Here is a 20,175-nt window from a genome sequence, read left to right as displayed (position 1 = left end):
TCCCGGACCACTGCAGACCAAGTATTTCCCGGGGCTCCCTTCTGAAAAACGGAATGTGATTTCTTTCTGAAGGAAACTTTCCCATTACCTTTTACCTCAGGGCAGCAGGCCCTTGCAGGGCAGGCTAAGCTTGGGCCAGGATATTTGGATGTCTCCACTCTGTTCTCTCCTGCGCTTCAGAAAACAACGAGGTTCACGCTCACCTTAAACTGGATCACTGTTTCTGTTTTGTTTTGTTGATTAATGCTCTTGCTCTCTCTCTCTTTCTTTTTGCAAAAGGAGAGAAACAATTTTGGTTCATATCAAAGTGTAAAAAAAGTTTGGTTTGGGATTCAGCCAATCAGAATCATAAAATTTTGAAATGGAGATCTTATATCAGCGTTGTTTGTCGTTTCCTAGCAATAATAATACCTACTTATGACACTTTGTGCCAGGCCCTGTTCTAGCACTTTCTTTAGATTACTTTACTTAATTTAAACATCACAACAACCCTATGAAGTAGATATTATTATTTCCATTTTGTGAATTAGGAAAACGATGCTAAAAAATCTTGTCACCTTTCCCTCAGCACATGGAGGTGGTCAGGATTCAAAGCTGGGTCTGTCTGATCCCAATGTCTATGCCTGCATATCCATTTACAAAGCATTTTCCTGTAAATTCTACTCACTACTCAGGAAGGAGACTGTGATTAGTTGTGCCTGGCAGAGGTGGAGACAGAGATTCAGAGATTATGTTCCCTGCCATCCAAGTTCTCACAGGAAAGAATAATCAGAGCTTGATAATTGTGAATGTAGGCCTTCTGGTTCCCACTGGAGATCTTCTCTCCAAATCCTTCACTTTATAGTTGAGGAAACTGGGGCCCAGAATATTGCAATGATTAACAAGGTCATGTAGCCAGTTAGCAAACTAAGACTAGAGCCCAAATTTTCTGCCTCCTAAGCTAGTGCCTTTTCTATTATGTCTATGTGGCAAACGAAAGCTAGTTGTTAAAGAATGTTCAATGTGAGTTATATTCCAAACCAGAAAAGTCATTAACACAAGCCCTTCAGTGTAGAGACCTTTAAGTCATCTTTTCATTTTGTTAAAATGTTCTCCATCATTTGAGATATCTAGTTGATCTGTTAATCATCAAATATATACTGAATGACTAGTATGAATGTGCTTAGCATGGGGGGCCAGCCCCTGATTGGGGTCTCCATCATCGGTATATGAGAAGTCTCAGGATTAGCAACTCTCCCTCCCCCAGTGTAGACCTCAAAAGAGCCAAAGTAAATAGAATTTTCCGTCTCAACAGCTGTATTTATTTTGGGCTGTTTCTCCACCTACGACGCCCATTTGCTGTCCTCAGAGCTTCTGAACCTGTTTATTTTCAACCTCCCAGAGGCAGCCAGCTGTTGTATTCCTGTGTCATGGCAGAAAGAAGTCAACAAGTTCTTCTGGAGGGAGGCAAACCATTTCAAGAGCTTAAAGGATACAGCCCAAAGGAGAGTTTACCAATTGTGGCTATTTCCTGAGCAAGACACCAACCCTGCTCTCAAATATCTCATTCAAGGAGCTTAACAAGATATAACTGGAGACACAACTTGCGCACTGAAAATTATACAATAAAATAAAAAGGGCTAAGGAGTAATATAAGCCCAGGGTTTAAGTAATATCAAGCAAATGGGATTGAACACAGACTCCCAGTCGGTAGGCTAGACTAGGCTCATAGAAATATTTTGTTTGGGCTCCAGATTCGTGTATATGTTTATTTTTTGGTGAGCCAATATTTAAAAATTGAGAACATTTACCTACAAATCCAGATTTCTGATTTCTTGTGAAAAAACAGAAGAGCTATTAATATCAGTTTGTCCTTAGATACGGCAACTAGAGGCTGGAGTGGTGGGTCTGTTAGATGAAACACACACTCTCCAGTTTGCCACAGTCCTCAGCACTCCCTATTTTATTCCCATTGCTGAGGTCAACTCTCAGTTGCCTTGTATCCTGAAAATTGCAGTGTTATTTTTCTTATACTCGTCAACTTTAATTATGTGCTGGGCCCCACAGACATGTGAGTATTCCATCCCTGTTGGGGTCATCCAGTGCTGTAAGTTTGGAGGAAGATGAGACCCTTGAGGCTGGAGTGGATGTCACACTTACTGAGTGACTGCTAAAATGTGACAAGTATTGTGCTAGGCATGATACCTCATTAACTACTCACAGGAAACTCTACCAGGTAGATATTATCATGCCTATTTTACAAATGGGAAAAGTGAGGCTCAGAAAGGTTATGTGGTCAGCCAGGAGTCATCTAGTTAGTGAATAGCTAAGATTCAGACCCAGGGCTGCCTGAGTTCATCCCCTCTAGATGTTGCCTCTCAGAGAACTAGGAAGTAATAAAAGCTGGGTCTTGAACTCAGACTGTCTGACCCCAAGCCTAGTGGCCATTCTAAAATGTGATACTACATCAGAGGCACAGACCCTGTTGTCTGCAAAGGCATAGCAAGCAAATACCTCCTGATGAATCAAGAAGAGCAAGAAGAAAGAACCATTTCCACTGGGAAATGACTTACATGTCCAGGAATGACTTCTGAAAATAATACATTGTGATAGTCCCTAAATTATAAATAGGCCAGCCGATCACCAAGCAGTTGGCCTGTGCTTCTGGGGTAGGTTGAAAGTTTTGGCCAGTTTAGGTTTAGGTTGAAAGTTTTGGCCCAGCCCAGAGTACTGAGATACTTGAAAGTACTACTAAGTATTCTGATGGGAAGGATTAAATCCTATGAAAACACTAAACAAGGACTGCAAATTCCAAAAGGCTTGGGCAGATAAAGGAGAAGTAAAATCTATATTCTAGACCTTGAAGGGCAGATCTAGGCCAACCACCCCCTGGGCAGTGCCCATCAGAGGCTGGATCTCAAAGAGAGTGAAGTCTTACATCCAAATTCATCACTTTGCCTAAAGCTTATCTTGGGTAGTGGAAATACAAAAGATTTAAATGTCAGTTATTCTGTTTTATATTTTAAAAAAGAATTTTGGTAAGTTGCAAAGCTTGGATTCAAATGCAAGACTTCTTGGGTTGTTTCCGCTATATGCTGCCTTCCAGAAAACCGGTGGTAGAGGTGAGAGGAAAGCATTCCAGGTAGGCCAATGCTGTGTTAGGAAATTTCAGATTCTGTTTGGATAGAGAACAAAACAAAATAGCAGAGGTTGAAGCCTCTGCCAACAATCACCAGCTTTATCACTTACCCAGCTACCACAGATTGCAGAGCACTGAGCATGTGGCCCCCAATGAGGTTCCCAAGGGCCATGTTTCTAATGACCATTCTGCTCTTTTCACTCTCTTTCCCCAGCCATGGTCATTTAGCACCCCCTGCAGGATCCACCCTACTCCACTGTTCTGGATCAATCCTCTTCTTGGTCAAAGTAAGTTGCAGGCTAGTAGGTAAACCACAAGCCAGCTTTAATTTGAGTAACGTTTAACCCTAGCCACAAAAACAAAAATGACAATTACTAAACAGTAATAGTAGCAATTACTTTTACACAGGAATTTCTATGTTCTAAACTCTTTGTTAAATAATTTATATGCTTTACTTCATTTAATTACTATATCAGCCTGTGAGGTATATATTATGGGGAGACAATTCTCTGTGGGTCTCTTGCATTTCTGCACATCTTGTGAGTGAGGCACTGGCTGCCCTTTGCTCCAGAATAATTTTTGATGGATGCTTGTATAACAAACAGCCTTGGAAGATAGAGATAGTGTGTCCTGTCAGAGCAAAGGATAGGCGTGTTTATTGACCATTATAAAAGATTCAGGTTCCTCATACTCAAGTTTTCTCTTTTGTAACACAACGCTGTTTGCATATCCTTGTGAGAAATGGGGCTCGGGGAGCCAGCACAGAAATGCTGATCTTCTGGCTACTGCCATCGCCAGGAGTCATAAACCATCCTTTGTCTCTGACCTAGGAATCTTGTGTCTTCTATTAGCATCCATGAAACTGTGGTGGGCTAACCTTTTAGCTTGTAAGTAGGATAGCGTCTCAGACTTTACACGGTCCTTTGAAAGATTTTATAATTCCCATTTTACAGAATAGAAACCGAGATTTTTAGGAGGTGTTTTCAACTGCTAGTATTTATTATATCTGATCTTATACTTTAGTCTGTTGCTGGATATTCTGCCTTGTAATAGAGATTAAATCCCCGTTTTGAAACATATTTCTGGCCCCCAAGTCCCAGTCTTATTCTCTGTTCCCGAGATAATCATCCATCCATCTATCTCAATATTATTTAGCACACAAAACTATCTTGTTCTCATTAGTTCTCCTAGGGAATGAAATCTTTCTTTGAACCCCAACTCCCATAACTAATAGTATTGTGGTGGAAATTATGTAAAAATAATGGATGTAAAAATATCTAATACAAATGATTCTCAAACTTTAGGTCACATCTGAAATACTGGGATACTTCTTTGAAAATGTAGAAGCCCAGACCTCATCTCTATAGATTCTGAATCAATAGATATAGCTTAAGTCCAAAAATCTGATTTTCTTTTTATGAGTCCCAGGTAATTCTGGTGCATTTGCATCCTAGAGTTCTTTGAACAGCATTGATCTATGGGATAAAATGAATCTCCTTCACAAGGCGCATCAGGATTTCCACTACCTAGTCCTTGCTTACCTCTTATGCTGTCATTACCTTGTGCTTTACATTCTAGCAACTCCTAACAGCTTGTCATTCTTTCTCCTTCTACTCTTCCATACTTTGGCCATCTTTCTTCTCTACCTACAATAGCAAACTCCTAGTCATTCTTTAGCTCAGGTGTCTCCTCCTTTAGGAAACCTTCCCCACTCCAGATGTGGGGATATTCTTTCCCTATCCTCCCAAAGCTTGCTGTGCTTACCTCTACCTTTACTCCTACCTTTTATTCAAATTATCTATTTATGTGTCTGTCTCCACTACCAGACAATAAACTCCTTGAGGCAGGTAATTTGTCCTGTTCACTCTCATACCTTATATGAAAGATTTTTATGGAATAGTACAGTATCTGGTTTACAACAGGCATCAGGTTTTGAAATCAATTTTGTTGAATGATTGAAAGAATGAATAAAACGGCCAAATGAATGAAGCCATTTGTTTGCATATAGCTTTCAATGTAAAATCCTATTAATGTACACTGTTGATTTTCTTAAAAACACATCTTGTGATATAAGACCAGAAATGTGAGAAAGGAGGGAAAGAGCAAGAAGGTAAATTTTAGCATAGGTAGAGAGATTAAAGATAATATATCCCGGCTTCACCATTTTATTGAGACATAAACTGAGGTTCAGAAAGGATAAGTGAATAACCCAACATCACACAGCTTGTTAGTGGCAAAGCAAGATTGGAAGCTTTGTCTCTTGGCTCTCAGTCCCGAGCTTGCTAGACTAACCATGGTCCCTCCCTTCCACTAAGTTGTGGCTGTACTAAAAGCCCAGCTAAAGTTTTCACCATCCTGGTTTTTATTGACTTTATCTGATGTTGGTGATGCTGTTACTTCACACTATCTGAACAATTCCTATACCATGTTTTCTTTACATAAATTTGCTTTCTCTGATGTATATCCAGTATTGGGGGTATATTTTTTAAAACATATTGTGCTTATCCTTCCTGTTTAATTAGATTTTTGTTTTTATATCCTGTGAATCAGATTTGCCTCCTCATCTTGACTGACTAGTTTTGATCTGATAGATTTTTCTAGAGAAATGTCTCTTTCACTAGGTATTTAGGAGAGGAAAATGTGATGTATGAAAAAATAAAGTCTCCTTAGTTTCCCAAATGCATCCAAAGCACAATCATCTCCATCTGTGTTTCTTCTCTCACTTTTATAATCAGATGTGGAAAATATTTAACATCTCATTGAGTCCTCCAGTTTAAATCAGTACACATGATAAATTGCACGGGGGTGTTTAATTTGCCTTACAACAGAAACCTTTATCTTTGCCCTGCGGTCTGACTGTAGTTTAATAAAAAAAAGGCCCTTTGAATGGATCTTGTTCAATATGGGGTCCCAACCAGGTCCATGAATAATTTATTAGGCAAGGCTCTTGTTTCTGTTTATGAAATAATATTCTGGAGACCATTAGAGTTAGACCCGTGCAGTAGTCACAAAGTCCTTCTTGAATTCCAGCTAGAAATATGCAGAAAATTGTTGTTGCCATAATTCCTCAAACATATGGCTAAGTTCAGGGGAATTTGTTAACTTCTTGTGTTGCGTCCAAAAGTTTCCAATTATCAACAAAAGATGGCATACCAGCTCAATTACTCCTGATGTATTCCAGTCAAAGATTCCAAGTAACCATAGTTGTGTGGGCGTATGTGGTCTGAAATAACAGGAATCAGTGAAAATTTCAAGCGTAAATACACAACAGAGATCATTTACATATCACAACCAGACAAACGTATCCCACTGAGCTGAATGTGCTTTCGACAGGAAGCAAGAATTTTTGGGCCACCTCCCAACCCCTGATTCCCAGCCTTTGTAAACTATTTGAGATACATTTTATTTCCAGTTTTGCAACAAACTTCTCCAACAGCTTATTTGCTTCATGTGTCTACAAATTTAAAAAAAAACACGTTGCCTCTTACATAAGATCATCAGAAATGTGAAAAGCTATTGTTAGTGACCCGGTTATCCCCAAAACTTGGACAAAGAAATTACAGGCTGTGACATGGAAGCAGGCTTATCTTGATGAGCTTTAGTGTCCTTTCGATTCCTAGATAACTCTTAGACTCGTTGGAATGAGTTGGTTTGGGATTTTTTTGTTTTTGTTTTTTTTTGGTGAGGAAGATTAGCCCTGAGCTAAGGTCTGTTGCCAATCCTCCTCTTTTTGCTGAGGAAGATTGGCCCTGGGCTAACATCTGTGCCCATCTTCCTCTACTTTATATGTGGGACACCACCACAGCATGGCTTCATAAGCGGTGCATAGGGCCTCACCCAGGATCTGAACCTGGGAACCCCAGGCTGCCAAAGCAGAGCACACGACCTTAACCACTATGCAACCAGGCCAGTCCCTTGAGATCTTTTTAAAGGTTGTTTATATTTAGTGACTCTATGATCCAAAAAATAGCAAAGTAAGAAGAGAGAAGAGGACTTTGCATAGCTTCAGGGAAATACTCGCTGCCTGCTTTGGAGGCAAATCATCCCCAGGGATGAGGCCACCAGGGGATTCCTGGAAGCAAAGTCCTGACTGCCCAGTCCTGTGGGCACACACAACCTTGCCTTCATCTACTCAGATATCAGCAGAAACTACCAAGCCTGTCTGAGAAAGTGGCAGTAATTCAAGCTTGATCTTCCCAAGTGCAGCTCAGATCACGTCACTGAATTTCTACTGGTTCCTCATCATTTATAAAATCAAGTGCAAACTCCTCAGCCTGGCTCTCAATGTCCTCCCCAAACCATCTTCCAATCTTATCTTCCATTCACCACACAGATTCTAATAAAACCAGATTACCGGCTAGTCCATGAAGTAGCCCCAGTCTTTTCTGTTTTGTTGTCTTTGGTGAAGTGGTGTTACAAATACTACTGATAGCAATACTGTTATTAAGTCTACTGTTTGTTGAGTACTGACTGTGTGCCAGGCACCATGTGATGACTTCCCATGCATTGTCTTATTTAATTCTCATAACAGCATCTGAGGTAAGGACATAGAGTTACTAATTAATTGCTTAAGATCACAGAACCTGCAAGTGGCAGAGGAAGGGTTTTGATCCTCTCATGTTAGATGTCTAACATGAAAGCCCTCATTAAACTGCATCTGAACTTCCATAAAATTATATCTCTGAGAGAGTTCATTTTCTCTACCAATTTTTTTTTTTTATAATCGCTTAGCAATCTTTCTGGTCATCTCCCCCACTACACGGTGAGCTGGTGGAAAGTGAGGATCACGATTGTGTGATTTCTGTATCCCATGAAACACCACAGTCTTGTGCATAGTAGGTCTCCCATTTGCTCTAGGCAACTCTCTGATTATCCAGAGATCAGAACAGGATTCTGAAAAGGAAAGCAGATTAGACCAAAAGGAGGAAGGTTGGTGTCTGGCAGCCCAGCCTTCTCTCTCTGTGCTCCTCTTTCCTCCTGAGAAAAGGTCCCATTCCTCCGGGCACCAGCAGAACTAGGAGGCAGGAGGATGTAAGCTTCCTAGCAGGGCCAAGGCCAGGCAGTGGTGTGCTGGAGCTGGTCCGTACCAGCTCACGTGGGTCAATAACGAGTATGTTTTCTAAATTTCATGTTCAAAGATGTAACATTGGAAGCTTGAAATTAGCCATGTGGAAATCAGCAAACACTACAAATCAGGGCTCCACCCCCTACCCCCCACCTGCCACCCCACCCCGCCACAGTGAGCTGGTTTGCCAATACACTAGAGCCTGCCCAAAGATAAGAGGGACCCATGATCCCAGTTTCCTCTTGCCTTTTCTCCTTTGACCCTCTCAACTTTTGGATCCACAAAACTTGGTTAAGGGCCTTCTATAAGCAGATACTCTGCCAGGTGATATGAGGAATGTCATGATGACTGCCATCTGGTTCCTCACTGAGGAAATAACAGATACATGAATAACACGAATAATTGCTAACTGATGATCTCATTTGGCTTTTTCTCTCCGTTTTTTTTTTAATTAAAAGTATGAAAATTTACAAATATGAAAGTATAGAAAAAATGTAAGTGCCACGAGGACAGGGACTTTACTTTTCACTACTGATACCCAAGTGCTAGAACAGTATGAGGCATGTGGTAGGTGTTTTTAAACAGTGAATAAATGAAATTAAACATTAAAAAACTGAAAAGAATATATTAAAACAGTAACAATGCTTACCTACAAATAATGGGATCATGGGTCATTTAAATTGTTTTCTTTTTCTTTTTTCTTTTTTGGTGAGGGCTTTATCTGTATTTTGCAAATTTTTAATAATGTGCAGGTATTACATTGGAAGCCAAGTAAAAATAAAACAGAAAACAACTAGGATTATGCAAAGCGGCAAACATTAAGAACCAGAAGGCACAGGAACATAAGCTAGTCTTGTGGGAAGTTTCTTGGGCAGTGAGGCTTGAGACAGGTTTAAAATCTCCTTTCCTCAGAGTCACTTTGGCTAGCTATTGCAGCAGAAGAACCAGGTAAAATAGTTCACACTAAGGGCTGAGTGACTGGCAGCTGATGAAGCCATCCCTCCCAGGCGTCAAAAATCCAAGCTAGTAGACTATGTGGTGAAACCTTCCATAGCCTTACCAATTTTTCATTTTATTTTTTATCAATTACTGAGGAATGCATGTTAAAATCTTTCACTATATGGTGGTGGATTTGTCAGTCTCTCCTTCAAATAAAGTGCTTCATTCTGTGTGATTTTTTTCAGATGTATTTTCCAGATCACTAATTTTCCCTTCACCCATGCCTAAACCAATGTTTAAACCTTCCTTTGAGGTTCAAATTTTAATTATTAAATTTTTTATCTTCAGACATTTTATTTTGTCCTGTCCAAATGTTTGACTCATCAATGTTGATACTTTAAATATTTTTGGATAGTTCTTTAAACTTGTTTTGTATTTGGTATCTGGTAATTCCAGCATCTGCTGTCTGTCTGGGGTTGATTCTGCAGTTTATTTATTTCATGATGATGATGACTTCTTTCCAAATATGCTTACAGACTTTTTAAATTGTGTACTCAAATTCCTCTGGGACATCTTTGAGGCCTGTCTTTAAGTGTGTTTCTCAAGAGAAGGTTGGCTTTTGCTTCTGTCAGGTGTTGCCTGGTGCCATCAACCTGAGGCTGCTTGGCTGATGTGCGTTCTAGCTGATATGAGTAACGGTGGGCTCATGGTGAGTTCAGAATTATCAGGAGGGATTTTTTTTTTTTAATTCTTTTCCATCTAGAGCTAAGGCTGAGACAGACAAGTGTTCCCACCACTCATCTCTTTATGTTTTGTGTTTTTTTCTATTTCATTCATCGACCTCATTATCTTTTAGGGGCTCCTAAGTTTACACAGCAGTCTGTACTACAACCTCCCACATTGCAATGGTCTCAGGTTTGGTCTTTTCCCTCTTGAGCCCAGGCCATTAAACCCAAACCGTCAGCTGCTGAAGACTTGTCAATGACCCCCAGTGGAGGGGGGCTCCAGTGCTTGCTTTCTTCTTTGAATTTGTGCTTTCTTGTTTTTTCCTCTTCTTTTCTACTAGTTCAGCCATGTATTTAAAAATATGAATTTTATGTTTTAGAAAACATTTTTAGATGTTCTGTGCTGGGAGGGCTTCTCTGGAATCTAGATTGCCCTACTGCCAAAAATGGATGTCCTGTGTTTAGGCAACAACTTGCTATCTCGGTTAAGAGGAATCACTGCCCTTATTACCCTTCCCTTCCTCCACAAATTTTAAATTCCATCCTCATCCTCTCCTCATCATCTCATCTATTCCAACTAATAAATAACAAGAGCTCCCATGTATTTCAACACTTATGTGCTAGTCACTGGTCTAAATTCTTTACATGTTTTATTTTATTTAGTCTTTAGAGTAGTTCTGTGATGTAGGCAAAGTTTTAATCTTTATCTTGCCGAAAAGGAGCCTGAGGTTCAGAGAGGTAAAGCTATGTACCCATAGAAGTCTGCTTGTCCACCAGACTATGCTGCCTGTCATGACTGATTTATGGGTAAACTGATGTGGCATTCCCAAGTAAGTATTTTGAACCCAAATAAGTTTAGGAAACACAGTTAATTAAAATTAAAGGGTTTTCTTTGCAGAGAAATCTCAGAGCCTTTTAATATATTAACTGTGCACTGTGAGTCTTTAAGTGGGTATATAAAGTATATGGCTGTCTCCAAACTCCTTTGACCACAGAACTCTTTTTCAGGGAAACATCTCCAGTATCTGCAGTGCCATAGAACACATTTTGGGAAATGTTGTTCTAAAATAATGAAATTTATCCTTCTCCTGTACATTTAAGCATTAAAAATTTTGGAAACTCCAGAGAAAGATGAAAAACAGTCTTTACATTTTACAGAATGATGATTATAATAGTAATGATGATAATAATAATAAACACCACCAAATGGAGGCACCCAGCTTGATCATTCTTCTAATCATGCTGATTTGTCTTCAAGTGACCTTTTCAATATTCACAACCAACCTCAGATGACTTATCACCAAGGGCATTCAAAAGACTGTGTCACAGTCTACAGGGAGTTAGTTACCAAACTTCCTGGTATACAGACAGTGTTGTTGGCACAAATGCAAGCCTCAGAAAGACACAAAAGGGGCAACCCTCCCTGGGAGATATACATTCAGTGATGCTAAAATCCCAAGCAGTCGCACCGAAAGGAATATACAAGAATATTAACAACGATTATAGTTGGGTGGTAGGATTATGAATAGTTGTTATTTTTTAAATTTATCTTTATTTTTAAAAATGTCTACAATATTATGTATTATTTTTAGAATAAGAAAAGTATTTTTTTTAATTGAGGTATAATTGACATGTAACATTATATTAGTTTTTGCTATACAACATAATGATTCAAGAAAACTTTTTTTTTGTGTGTGAGGGAGATCAGCCCTGAGCTAACATCCATGCCAACCCTCCTCTTTTTTGCTGAGGAAGACTGGCCCTGGGCTAACATCTGTGCCCATCTTCCTCCACTGTATGTGGGACGCCGCCGCCACAGCACGGCCTGATAAGCGGTGAGACGTGCGCACCCAGATCCGAACCCCGGCTGCCAGCAGTGGAGCGTGCGCACTTAACCACTATGCCACGGGGCGGCCCCAAGAAAACTATTTTTAATAAAGGAATATCATAAATACTTAAAAGGAATTGAGGAATCTGAAGCTCAGAGAGAAAAGTGACTTTTCCAAAGTCACATAGTCTGTCAGAGGTCAAATTGGAGTTCTTGGCTTCCTGAACTAGGACCCTCCTTGGGATGCTATAAATTACCCCATAGTCACCCAGGATGAGCCACAGCCAGGGCCGTCCCTTCTCAGGAAAGGAATCCCCAAAAGAGGAGAAACATGGATCTTCTGAGTGGATGGGTCCCCTCCCTCTCTGGACAGACAGGAATGTCTGCTGTCAGTTTCATAGATTCTCTTGCCTATGCTTCAGAGTTTTGCAACTATTTTTCTTCGTGGTAGTGGGGGCGTGGTATCATGAAAGGAGGCGGAAAGGTTCACATTACTAGTGTGGAGAATTAGTCTCTTCAAGGACACTGTCCTATAAGACATGAAGTATTGTCGCTGCTGTTTTTTTTCCCAGGCTGTTTATTGCTGTTAAGCACCCTCGGAAGACATGGAGAAAAAATGTCGCTTGGCTTCCTGTATAGGGAAGAGTAGCTGGAACCACCTAATGTGAAAGTTTTGGGAATCTTTGGCTGCTGAGGTTGGGAGATTGGGAGGTCTGTGGTGATTCTGGAACTCATTTCACAAAATAGACAATGAAGTAATTGATTGATTCACTGTTTTCAACTAAGATTGCATTTTTGTGGTTTTTCTTGTGGAAATAAGAGCTCAGAGGGATGATGGTATAACATTAGAGAAAGGATGTTGGAACCTCACCCACCTGTATTTGCCTTCCCATACAACTCAAGCAGTGGAAATTAAAAAGTGGGACATGAAACGAGGGCTGGGAGGAGATGCCTTCTCTCACAGTGACATAGAATTGGAAGAAGCACTTAGAAAGACTTGGTGCCAACCTCCTCATTTTTCCTACAGGGAAACTAAATTTTACAGTTGAGGAAATAGTATTTAAATATTTATTATCTAGTTTGTATTAGATGCTGAGCTAGGCATCGAAGGCACAGCAGAAAACAATATAGATGAGTTCCTGCCTTCTGCAATCTAGAGACTCAGGAGGTGAAATGACAAAGCAAACCCCAAACCAGAATCCAGATCTTTTAGGTCCCAATTGGTAATCTTTCCTACATTTTCCATCTAATATACTTTAGGCACCTAAGGTTTTCTGCATGATTTTGGGCAACACACTAAACATACGTAGGCTTCAGTTTTACTAATGTACAGAAAGAAACATATACATTTACTCGCTCATTTATTTATTTACCAAATATTTACTGAGAACCATCTATATCGCAGGCATAAAACTCACTGAACTCACAGAATAGGATCTTTTTGCTGAGAGTAAATTTCCACCTGTGAGCCAGCAATTCTCTCCAAACAGTAACTAATAGGTAGCTGGAAATTCCCGAGTTGACTGTATTTTCTTTTTGCTATTCAAAGTTGACTTACTCCTCCAAGTACCTGAATCCCAGCTTGGATATCTTCCTCCTTCCCTTCCTCCCTTCCTCCTCTGTCTTCTTTCTTTCTATCTATCCATCTTCTTTCTATTTGAAGTGTAAACCTTAACACCAGTGAATTGATTTACAATAAGAGATTTCAAAGTCATAAAGCTGAACACTTGCATTGACACAGGTAGCATATTCTTGCTTTGTAGATGCTCCACATTGTAACTTTTATTTACTATTCATAAATGAGAACTTTTTCTAAGTCTCAAGATTTTATTTAACATAGGGACGTCAATACTGGATTATATCCACCACAGTATCAGGAAATCTGATACTGGCATTAATCCCAAAGAGGGCAAAGGTGAGAGGGAGAAAAAGGAAAAATGCAAAATGACATGACTGAATCTTGACAAGTCCAGATAAAAAGGAAGAAAAAAGCACTGGTCCTTATCAATGTGAAAAAGTACTGGTTCTTATCAGAGCAAATATTGTTATCTCCCAAAGTACATAAGAATTTCCAATATTAACCAACCTGTACCCTTCAAAAGACATTTTCTCATAGCTGAAGAATCACATTCATGTTGGCATCTGATTTCTAAGGGCAGGAATGTGGTTTCTTGGACCATTGCCTCATTAGAATGGAGAAAGTGTAGAAATAAGTGATGCTCATCTGTTTGTTTTTCAGTTCACTTGCATGTAATTTTTTCTTTCAACTTTCAGGAGATTCATGGAAAATAGTTACTTGAAATTAGCAAGGGTTTATGGGCATACTGCTAAACACTGCATAGCAGCCCTTTCAGGGTTATGTTTCAATAAGTGAACAGGGTGAATTTGCATGTTCTTTTTGAAGGTCATTGTTATATCAGCCTGAAGACTGGCCATCTCATTGAGACATCCCTCCTATTAAGCTGGGAGCTCTCCCACGTGCTCTGTATCTACTCACTGCTCATGGGTGTGTGTATGTGTGTGTGTGTGTGTGTGTGTGTTTCAGAAGGCACCGGGGGCCTTCAGCAAGTATAGATGTTGGATGGATCTATGGTCTAATTGGTGAAAAGGGCAGGTCCTGTGGGAGAAGCACAAAGCTGGCCCCCTGTCTTGGCAGGATCGTTTTGTTGGGAAAATAATGACAATTGTTTTAGTCCCATTCTATCCCAGAGCAGGAGGATCACAACCAGAGAGTAGGCTGGGAAGAAAACTGTTATCCAGATAATCCCACTTGATGATACTCCATCCCACTGTGTTTTCACTCTTTTACTTCATGTCTGTACTCCTGTTTCCTCATCCACAAAACTGTGCTATGATATTGCACATGCAAAGTTTTTCGCAGAGTGCCACAGGTGAGTGCTTAGTATCTCTTAGCCACAGTTGCTATTACTATTACTCCACTCCTCCTACCCCTGCACCACCACTGCTACTACCAGTCTTCCCATAATTACTACTCTGGGTCATCCCAGTAATGTATTTGGACACTCAACGACTGCAATATTATTTTGAACTCCAGAAGACTATGATGTGTTAGAAGTCTGTCTTTAAGTACCAGAAAACTTAACTCAAACTGGCTTTAAAAAAAAAAAAGACTTAAGAGTTTCACAGCTGGCAATACAGTGAGCCAAGACAACCTGAAATCTTCCCACTACACACCAAAAGAAAGGCTGCATAAATTTTTTTTCAGAAGATTTTAAACTATGAATTCAATTTCTGTAATTGTTTTGGGCTCTTCACGGTATCTGTTGCATCATGGATGAGTTTTGGTATCTGTGGGTTTTGAGGAACCGGTCATTTCATCTAAGCTGTCAAATTTTTGTATGTAGAGTTGCTGAGAGTATTCCTTTGTCCTTTTGCTGTCTGCAGGGTCTATAGTGATAATTCCTCTTTCATTCTGGATATGAGTAATTTATGTGTTCTTTTCTCTTTTTGGTCAGTTTTGCTATAGGTTAGTTTGTATTTTATTACTCTTTTTACAGAACAAGATTTTGGTTGTTTTGACTTTCTCTATTGTTTTCCTGTTTTCAATTTTATTGACCTCTGCTTTTATCTTTATGATTTCCTTCCTTCTGCTTGCATTGGGTTTATTCCCTCTTCTTTTTCTAAAAGTCCTTTCTGTAAGCATTCAGTGCTATAGATTTCCCTCACAGCACTGCTTTAAGTCATCACACACATTTTGATATGTTATATTTTCATTTTTGTTCAGGTTAAAATATTTTCTACTTTCCTTTGAGACTTCTTTGATGCATGGATTTATTTAGAAGGGTATTGTTCGATTTTAAAGTGTTTGGAGATTTCCTGTTATCTTTCTATTATTATTTCTATTTTAATTCCACTATAGTCAGAGAATATAATTTGCATGATTTCAATTCTCTTAAATGTGTTAAGGTTCACTTTATAACCCAGGATATGGTCCATCTTGGTGAGTGTGCCACATGCACTTGTAAAGAATGTGTATTCTGCTGTTGGTCGTGGAATGTTCTAAAAGTTCCAGTAAGAGCCAGTTGATTAATGGTGTTGTTCAGTTCATCTGCATTCTTGCTGATTTTCTATTAGTTCTATCAATCACTGAGAGAGGCAAGTTGAAGTCTCTAACTATAATTGTGGGTTTGTCTATTTCTACCATTAGTTCCATCAATTGTTGCTTCATGAATTTTGAAGCTCTGGTAAAAGTACCAATATATTTAAGATTGTTGTATTTTCTTGATGAAATGACCCGTTTGTCATTATGTAATGCCCTTCTTCTTTCCTTACTAAATTATTTTGCTCTGCAGTCTACTTTGTCTGATATTAATGCAGCCACTCCTGCTTTCTTTTGATTAGGGTTTGCATAGAACCTCTTTTTCTATTCTTTTACTTTTAACCCACCTATATGATTACGTTTGAAGTAAGTTTCTTGGAGACAGCATATAGTTGGGTCATGTTTTTTCGACCACTCTGACAATCTCTGTCTTTTAGTTAGTATGTCTCAACTGAGGATGATATTGACACTTCCTTCATAGCTGTAACAACCAATATGTCTCCAGATTCTGTCAAATCTCCATCGCCCTCTCTCTCAGTCTTTCTCTGTGTCATTTATTTATTTATTTGCCAAATGTCTCTTGATGGGCAAAATTGCTCCCAGTTGAGGGCAATTGCCCTAGAGATTTTAATATGTATCCTTAATTCATTACAGTCTACCTTACCAGCACACTTCCTGAAGGATGTAACAATCTTATAACTTGACTCCATTGTCCCTATCCTAACTTTTGTGCTATTGTTTTCATATATTTTATACTATGTTATAAGATATTATTATCATTGTTGCTTTAAATAGTTCATATTCTTTTATATTTATCCACATGTGTATACTCTTTTCAGTGTTTTTCATTTCCTCCCAATTTTCTGTTTCTAGCTGGGAAAATTTCCCTTCTGCCTAAAGAATTCCCTTTAGTATTTACTTCGGTGGTATGCTACTTGTAGCAAATTCTCTTTGTTTTTATTTGAAGGAAGTATTTTCACTGGTATACCATTCTAGGTTGGCAATTTTTTTCTTTCACCACTTTAAAGATATCATTACGTTGTCGAGTGACATCCATAGTGTGTCAGTTTGAGTTCTATGAGAAGAAAACACCAGATGGGATTAAAAACACAAGAAATTCATGGGAGTGGGGGTGGTGGGGATGCCTGTGAAAGAAAAAAGGAGAAGGGGAGGAATAGGTAGGGGGTATCTGCAGAGAAACAGAAAGGTCTAGTACCTGTGAAAGAAGAGAGAGAAGAAAGGATTGGGTTAGAAGAGCCTCAGACTGTAGAACAGTTCTCTGAGAAATGCTTGGCCAAGCAAATGGAGATCTCCTGAGCTGAAGTGGCCTGTTAGAGAAATCCTGCATCTACCTAAATGGCCTGTTTTTAGTACCTCTGTTGTGCTCATTCATTGGCTGGAATCATCCCAGAGGAAGTGTGGCTTAGCATAAAGGTTTTAGTGGATCCAAAAGTGCAGCAGTTGTCAATTAGGTATGCTCCCTGAAGCAGGATCTCTTGAAGGAAGATCTGAGGGGCACACTTCCATGGCTGCCACACATAGCTTCTTTTGAAAAGTAGCTGTTGGTCTTATTGTAGCTCTCCTTAAGACAGTGGGTATTTTTTTCCTCTAGCTGCTTTTAAGAATTTCTCATTGTCTTTGTTTTTCAACAGTTTCTATAATGTGTCCAGGTATGGGTTTCTTTATATTTATCATGTTTGGGGATTGTTGAGCTTCTTGAATTGGTAGGTTTATATCTTCCATCATTATTGAAAATTTCTCAGTCATATGTTTTTAGTATTGCTTCTGTTCCATTCTCTGTCCCTCCTCGCCCTTTTGGGATTCCATTACATGTATATTACACTGTGTGAGTAGGCCTCACATTTGGATATACTCTTTCTTTTCAGTTTAGTCTCTCTCTGTGGTTCAGTTAAAATAGTTACTATTGATCTGCCTTTGAATTCACTAATTCCATCTTCTCTGTCCACTTTGTTCTTAAACCCACCCAATGAGTTCTTAAATCCAGAAATTATATTTTTAAAATCTAAAATATCCATTTGTTTTATTTTGTAGATTCTGATTCTCTGTTTAAATCCTTTATCATTTCTTCTGTTTTCTTTAACATATTAGGCATACTTAATGTATTATGCTTTTATTATAGCTTCACTATCCCAATCCTCTGTGGATTTGTGTTTATTTTATTTTGTTTTTTTATTGTTGATCACTGTTCTTGCTTCTTTGAATGTATAATATATTTTGACTGTATGCTGGGCATTGTGTATAAAAGAATTGTAGCCTGTAGATACCTCTGATGACATCTTCCATCAGAGAGGGATTTTTTTTTTCTTTGTTAGGCAGATAGGGCCAGGGGCTAATTACATCAATTCAATCATAGACTGAGTTGAAGTAGAGCTGGATTTACAATTTTAGCAAGATTCTGTCCACTCCTGGTTTGTCCCTGTCTTTTAGACATGGTTTTTCCAGGCTATTGATTGAAAACCTGGAGTGTCGATGTCTTCCCAGCCCTATGAAGGGCTTTTCCTTCTGGACTTTTAGTTCATCTAATTCTCCACAGCTCTTTGATTTCTTTAACATGATTTTTCAGTTTATCCATTTGTTTTTAGTTGTTACAGCAAGAGCCTTGACTTGCTGTGACCTCCTACATTGAATCCAGGAGCAGAAGTGTATCTAGTCTGTTATTTTTACTAATAATATTGCAACCAATAATCTTGTACATGCTTCATTTCATACAAGTGCAAGTACAGCTATAGGATAAATTCTTAGATCAAAGATATGTGCATTCTTAATTTTGGTAGACATTGCTAAAATGCTCTTCTTAAAGACTGTAACAATTTACACTTCCCCCAGCAATATATGCAAGTGCCTGTTTCACAGCACCACTATCAATACTGTGTGTTAACTTTGCAGGTTTTTATGCACAGGAGTGACGTGATCAGAGCTTTGCATTTAAGAAGGTTAATTCAGTGACAATTTGATAGATGGATAGGAAAAAGCCAAAAACAAAGTTTACTTACCTCATAGTTTTGTTTTTGTTTCTAATGTTCTGCTAAGTGAAAGCCAACTGTATTCATGCTTGAAAACATCCCCCAACTTTTCCTATCAGGCTTCTTTTTAGCTGGAAAGTTGATGGCTCAAAGTCCTTTCATGGGCTCAGTACAGATGTTAGGAGATTTTTAATGGTTGCAGTGTAGGACATCCATTTGTCACACCAATCTCAGCATCTGAATCAGAAACAGCCAATTTTGTGATTCAAGAATAAAAGGAACAGGGATGGCTGTGGCTTCCCCTTAGGGCTCCAGCAGAGGAGACAATCTGGGGACAGTAAAGAACATGAGATGATGTCTTTGTTAAGAAAAAATCTGTTCCTGCCTCATTCTTGGCCCAAATAGCAGTAAGCCTGATAAAACAATATTGCATGTTAGTTTCAGGAATGTAACTCAGCCATTTCAGTGTTTCCTTTCTGGGTCTCTGTGGACTTCTAACCCTCACTTTAACAGTAAGGCTATATTATCCTCATTTTCTCCTGCCATCACTGGGCTGTTTTTCTTTCTCCTGGGTTCAGTGAGTCATTTCCTCAAGTCTTCCCTGGTTTGGCTTCAAAAATTTAGGATAATCATCAAGAGCTGTCCTCTTCTCCCCTTCAGGCTTGAATTCCTCTCAGTGTTAGAGACCTTTCCCTTTCCAGTGTCTGAGGTGGGTGGGCTCCAGCTAATATCCTTCCTTAAATCTTAGTATGTGTGCTAGAGAGAGCCCAACAGACAGATCGTGAGAAAGAGGTTGACAAAATGAAAGTTTCAGGGAGATAGAGAGAGGGAGAGCTGGAGACCCATGCTTCATGCAAGTTGCTAATATGGATGCATTATTAAAATATTTAAACTACTGGAAGTCTCTTTCAGAATAACATGAAAACATTCAATGCTTTGTGTGAAACTTGACATAGGTTTCTATTCTGCCTTCTAGGTATTTGTATTCTTTCACCTGGTGTAGTTGTTAAGCACTTGAATCCTGAAGTGAGACAGATCTGGGTTCAAATACTGACACTACTACCTTCTAGCTGTATGAGCATTGGCAGGCTATTTGACCTGCAGGTGTCTTCATTTTCTTATCTGAAAAAATGGAGAGCACAAAAGTATCCATCTCGTAGGACTGGTGGAGCAATTAAATGAGGAAACCACATAAGAAATGCTTCATAAATTGCAGCCATTATTATTATCATTCCTATGAGAATTTGATTTATGCCTACCATTTGCTCATATGTTTTTCTGGGATGTTCATATGGTATTTAATAAGTGACTAAGTCTGGATCAGTTGTCAACAAACTATAGCCTACTGGTCAAGTCCGGCCTGCACCCTGTTTTTGTAAATAAAGTTTTATTGGAATACAGCCATATCCATTTCTTTACTGTGTATGGCTGCTATTGCTCTACAATGGCAGAGTTG

Source organism: Diceros bicornis, chromosome 6, assembly GCF_020826845.1.
Source record: "Diceros bicornis minor isolate mBicDic1 chromosome 6, mDicBic1.mat.cur, whole genome shotgun sequence".
Classification (NCBI taxonomy): Eukaryota; Metazoa; Chordata; class Mammalia; order Perissodactyla; family Rhinocerotidae; genus Diceros; species Diceros bicornis.
Note: the sequence above shows the minus strand (reverse complement) of the source record.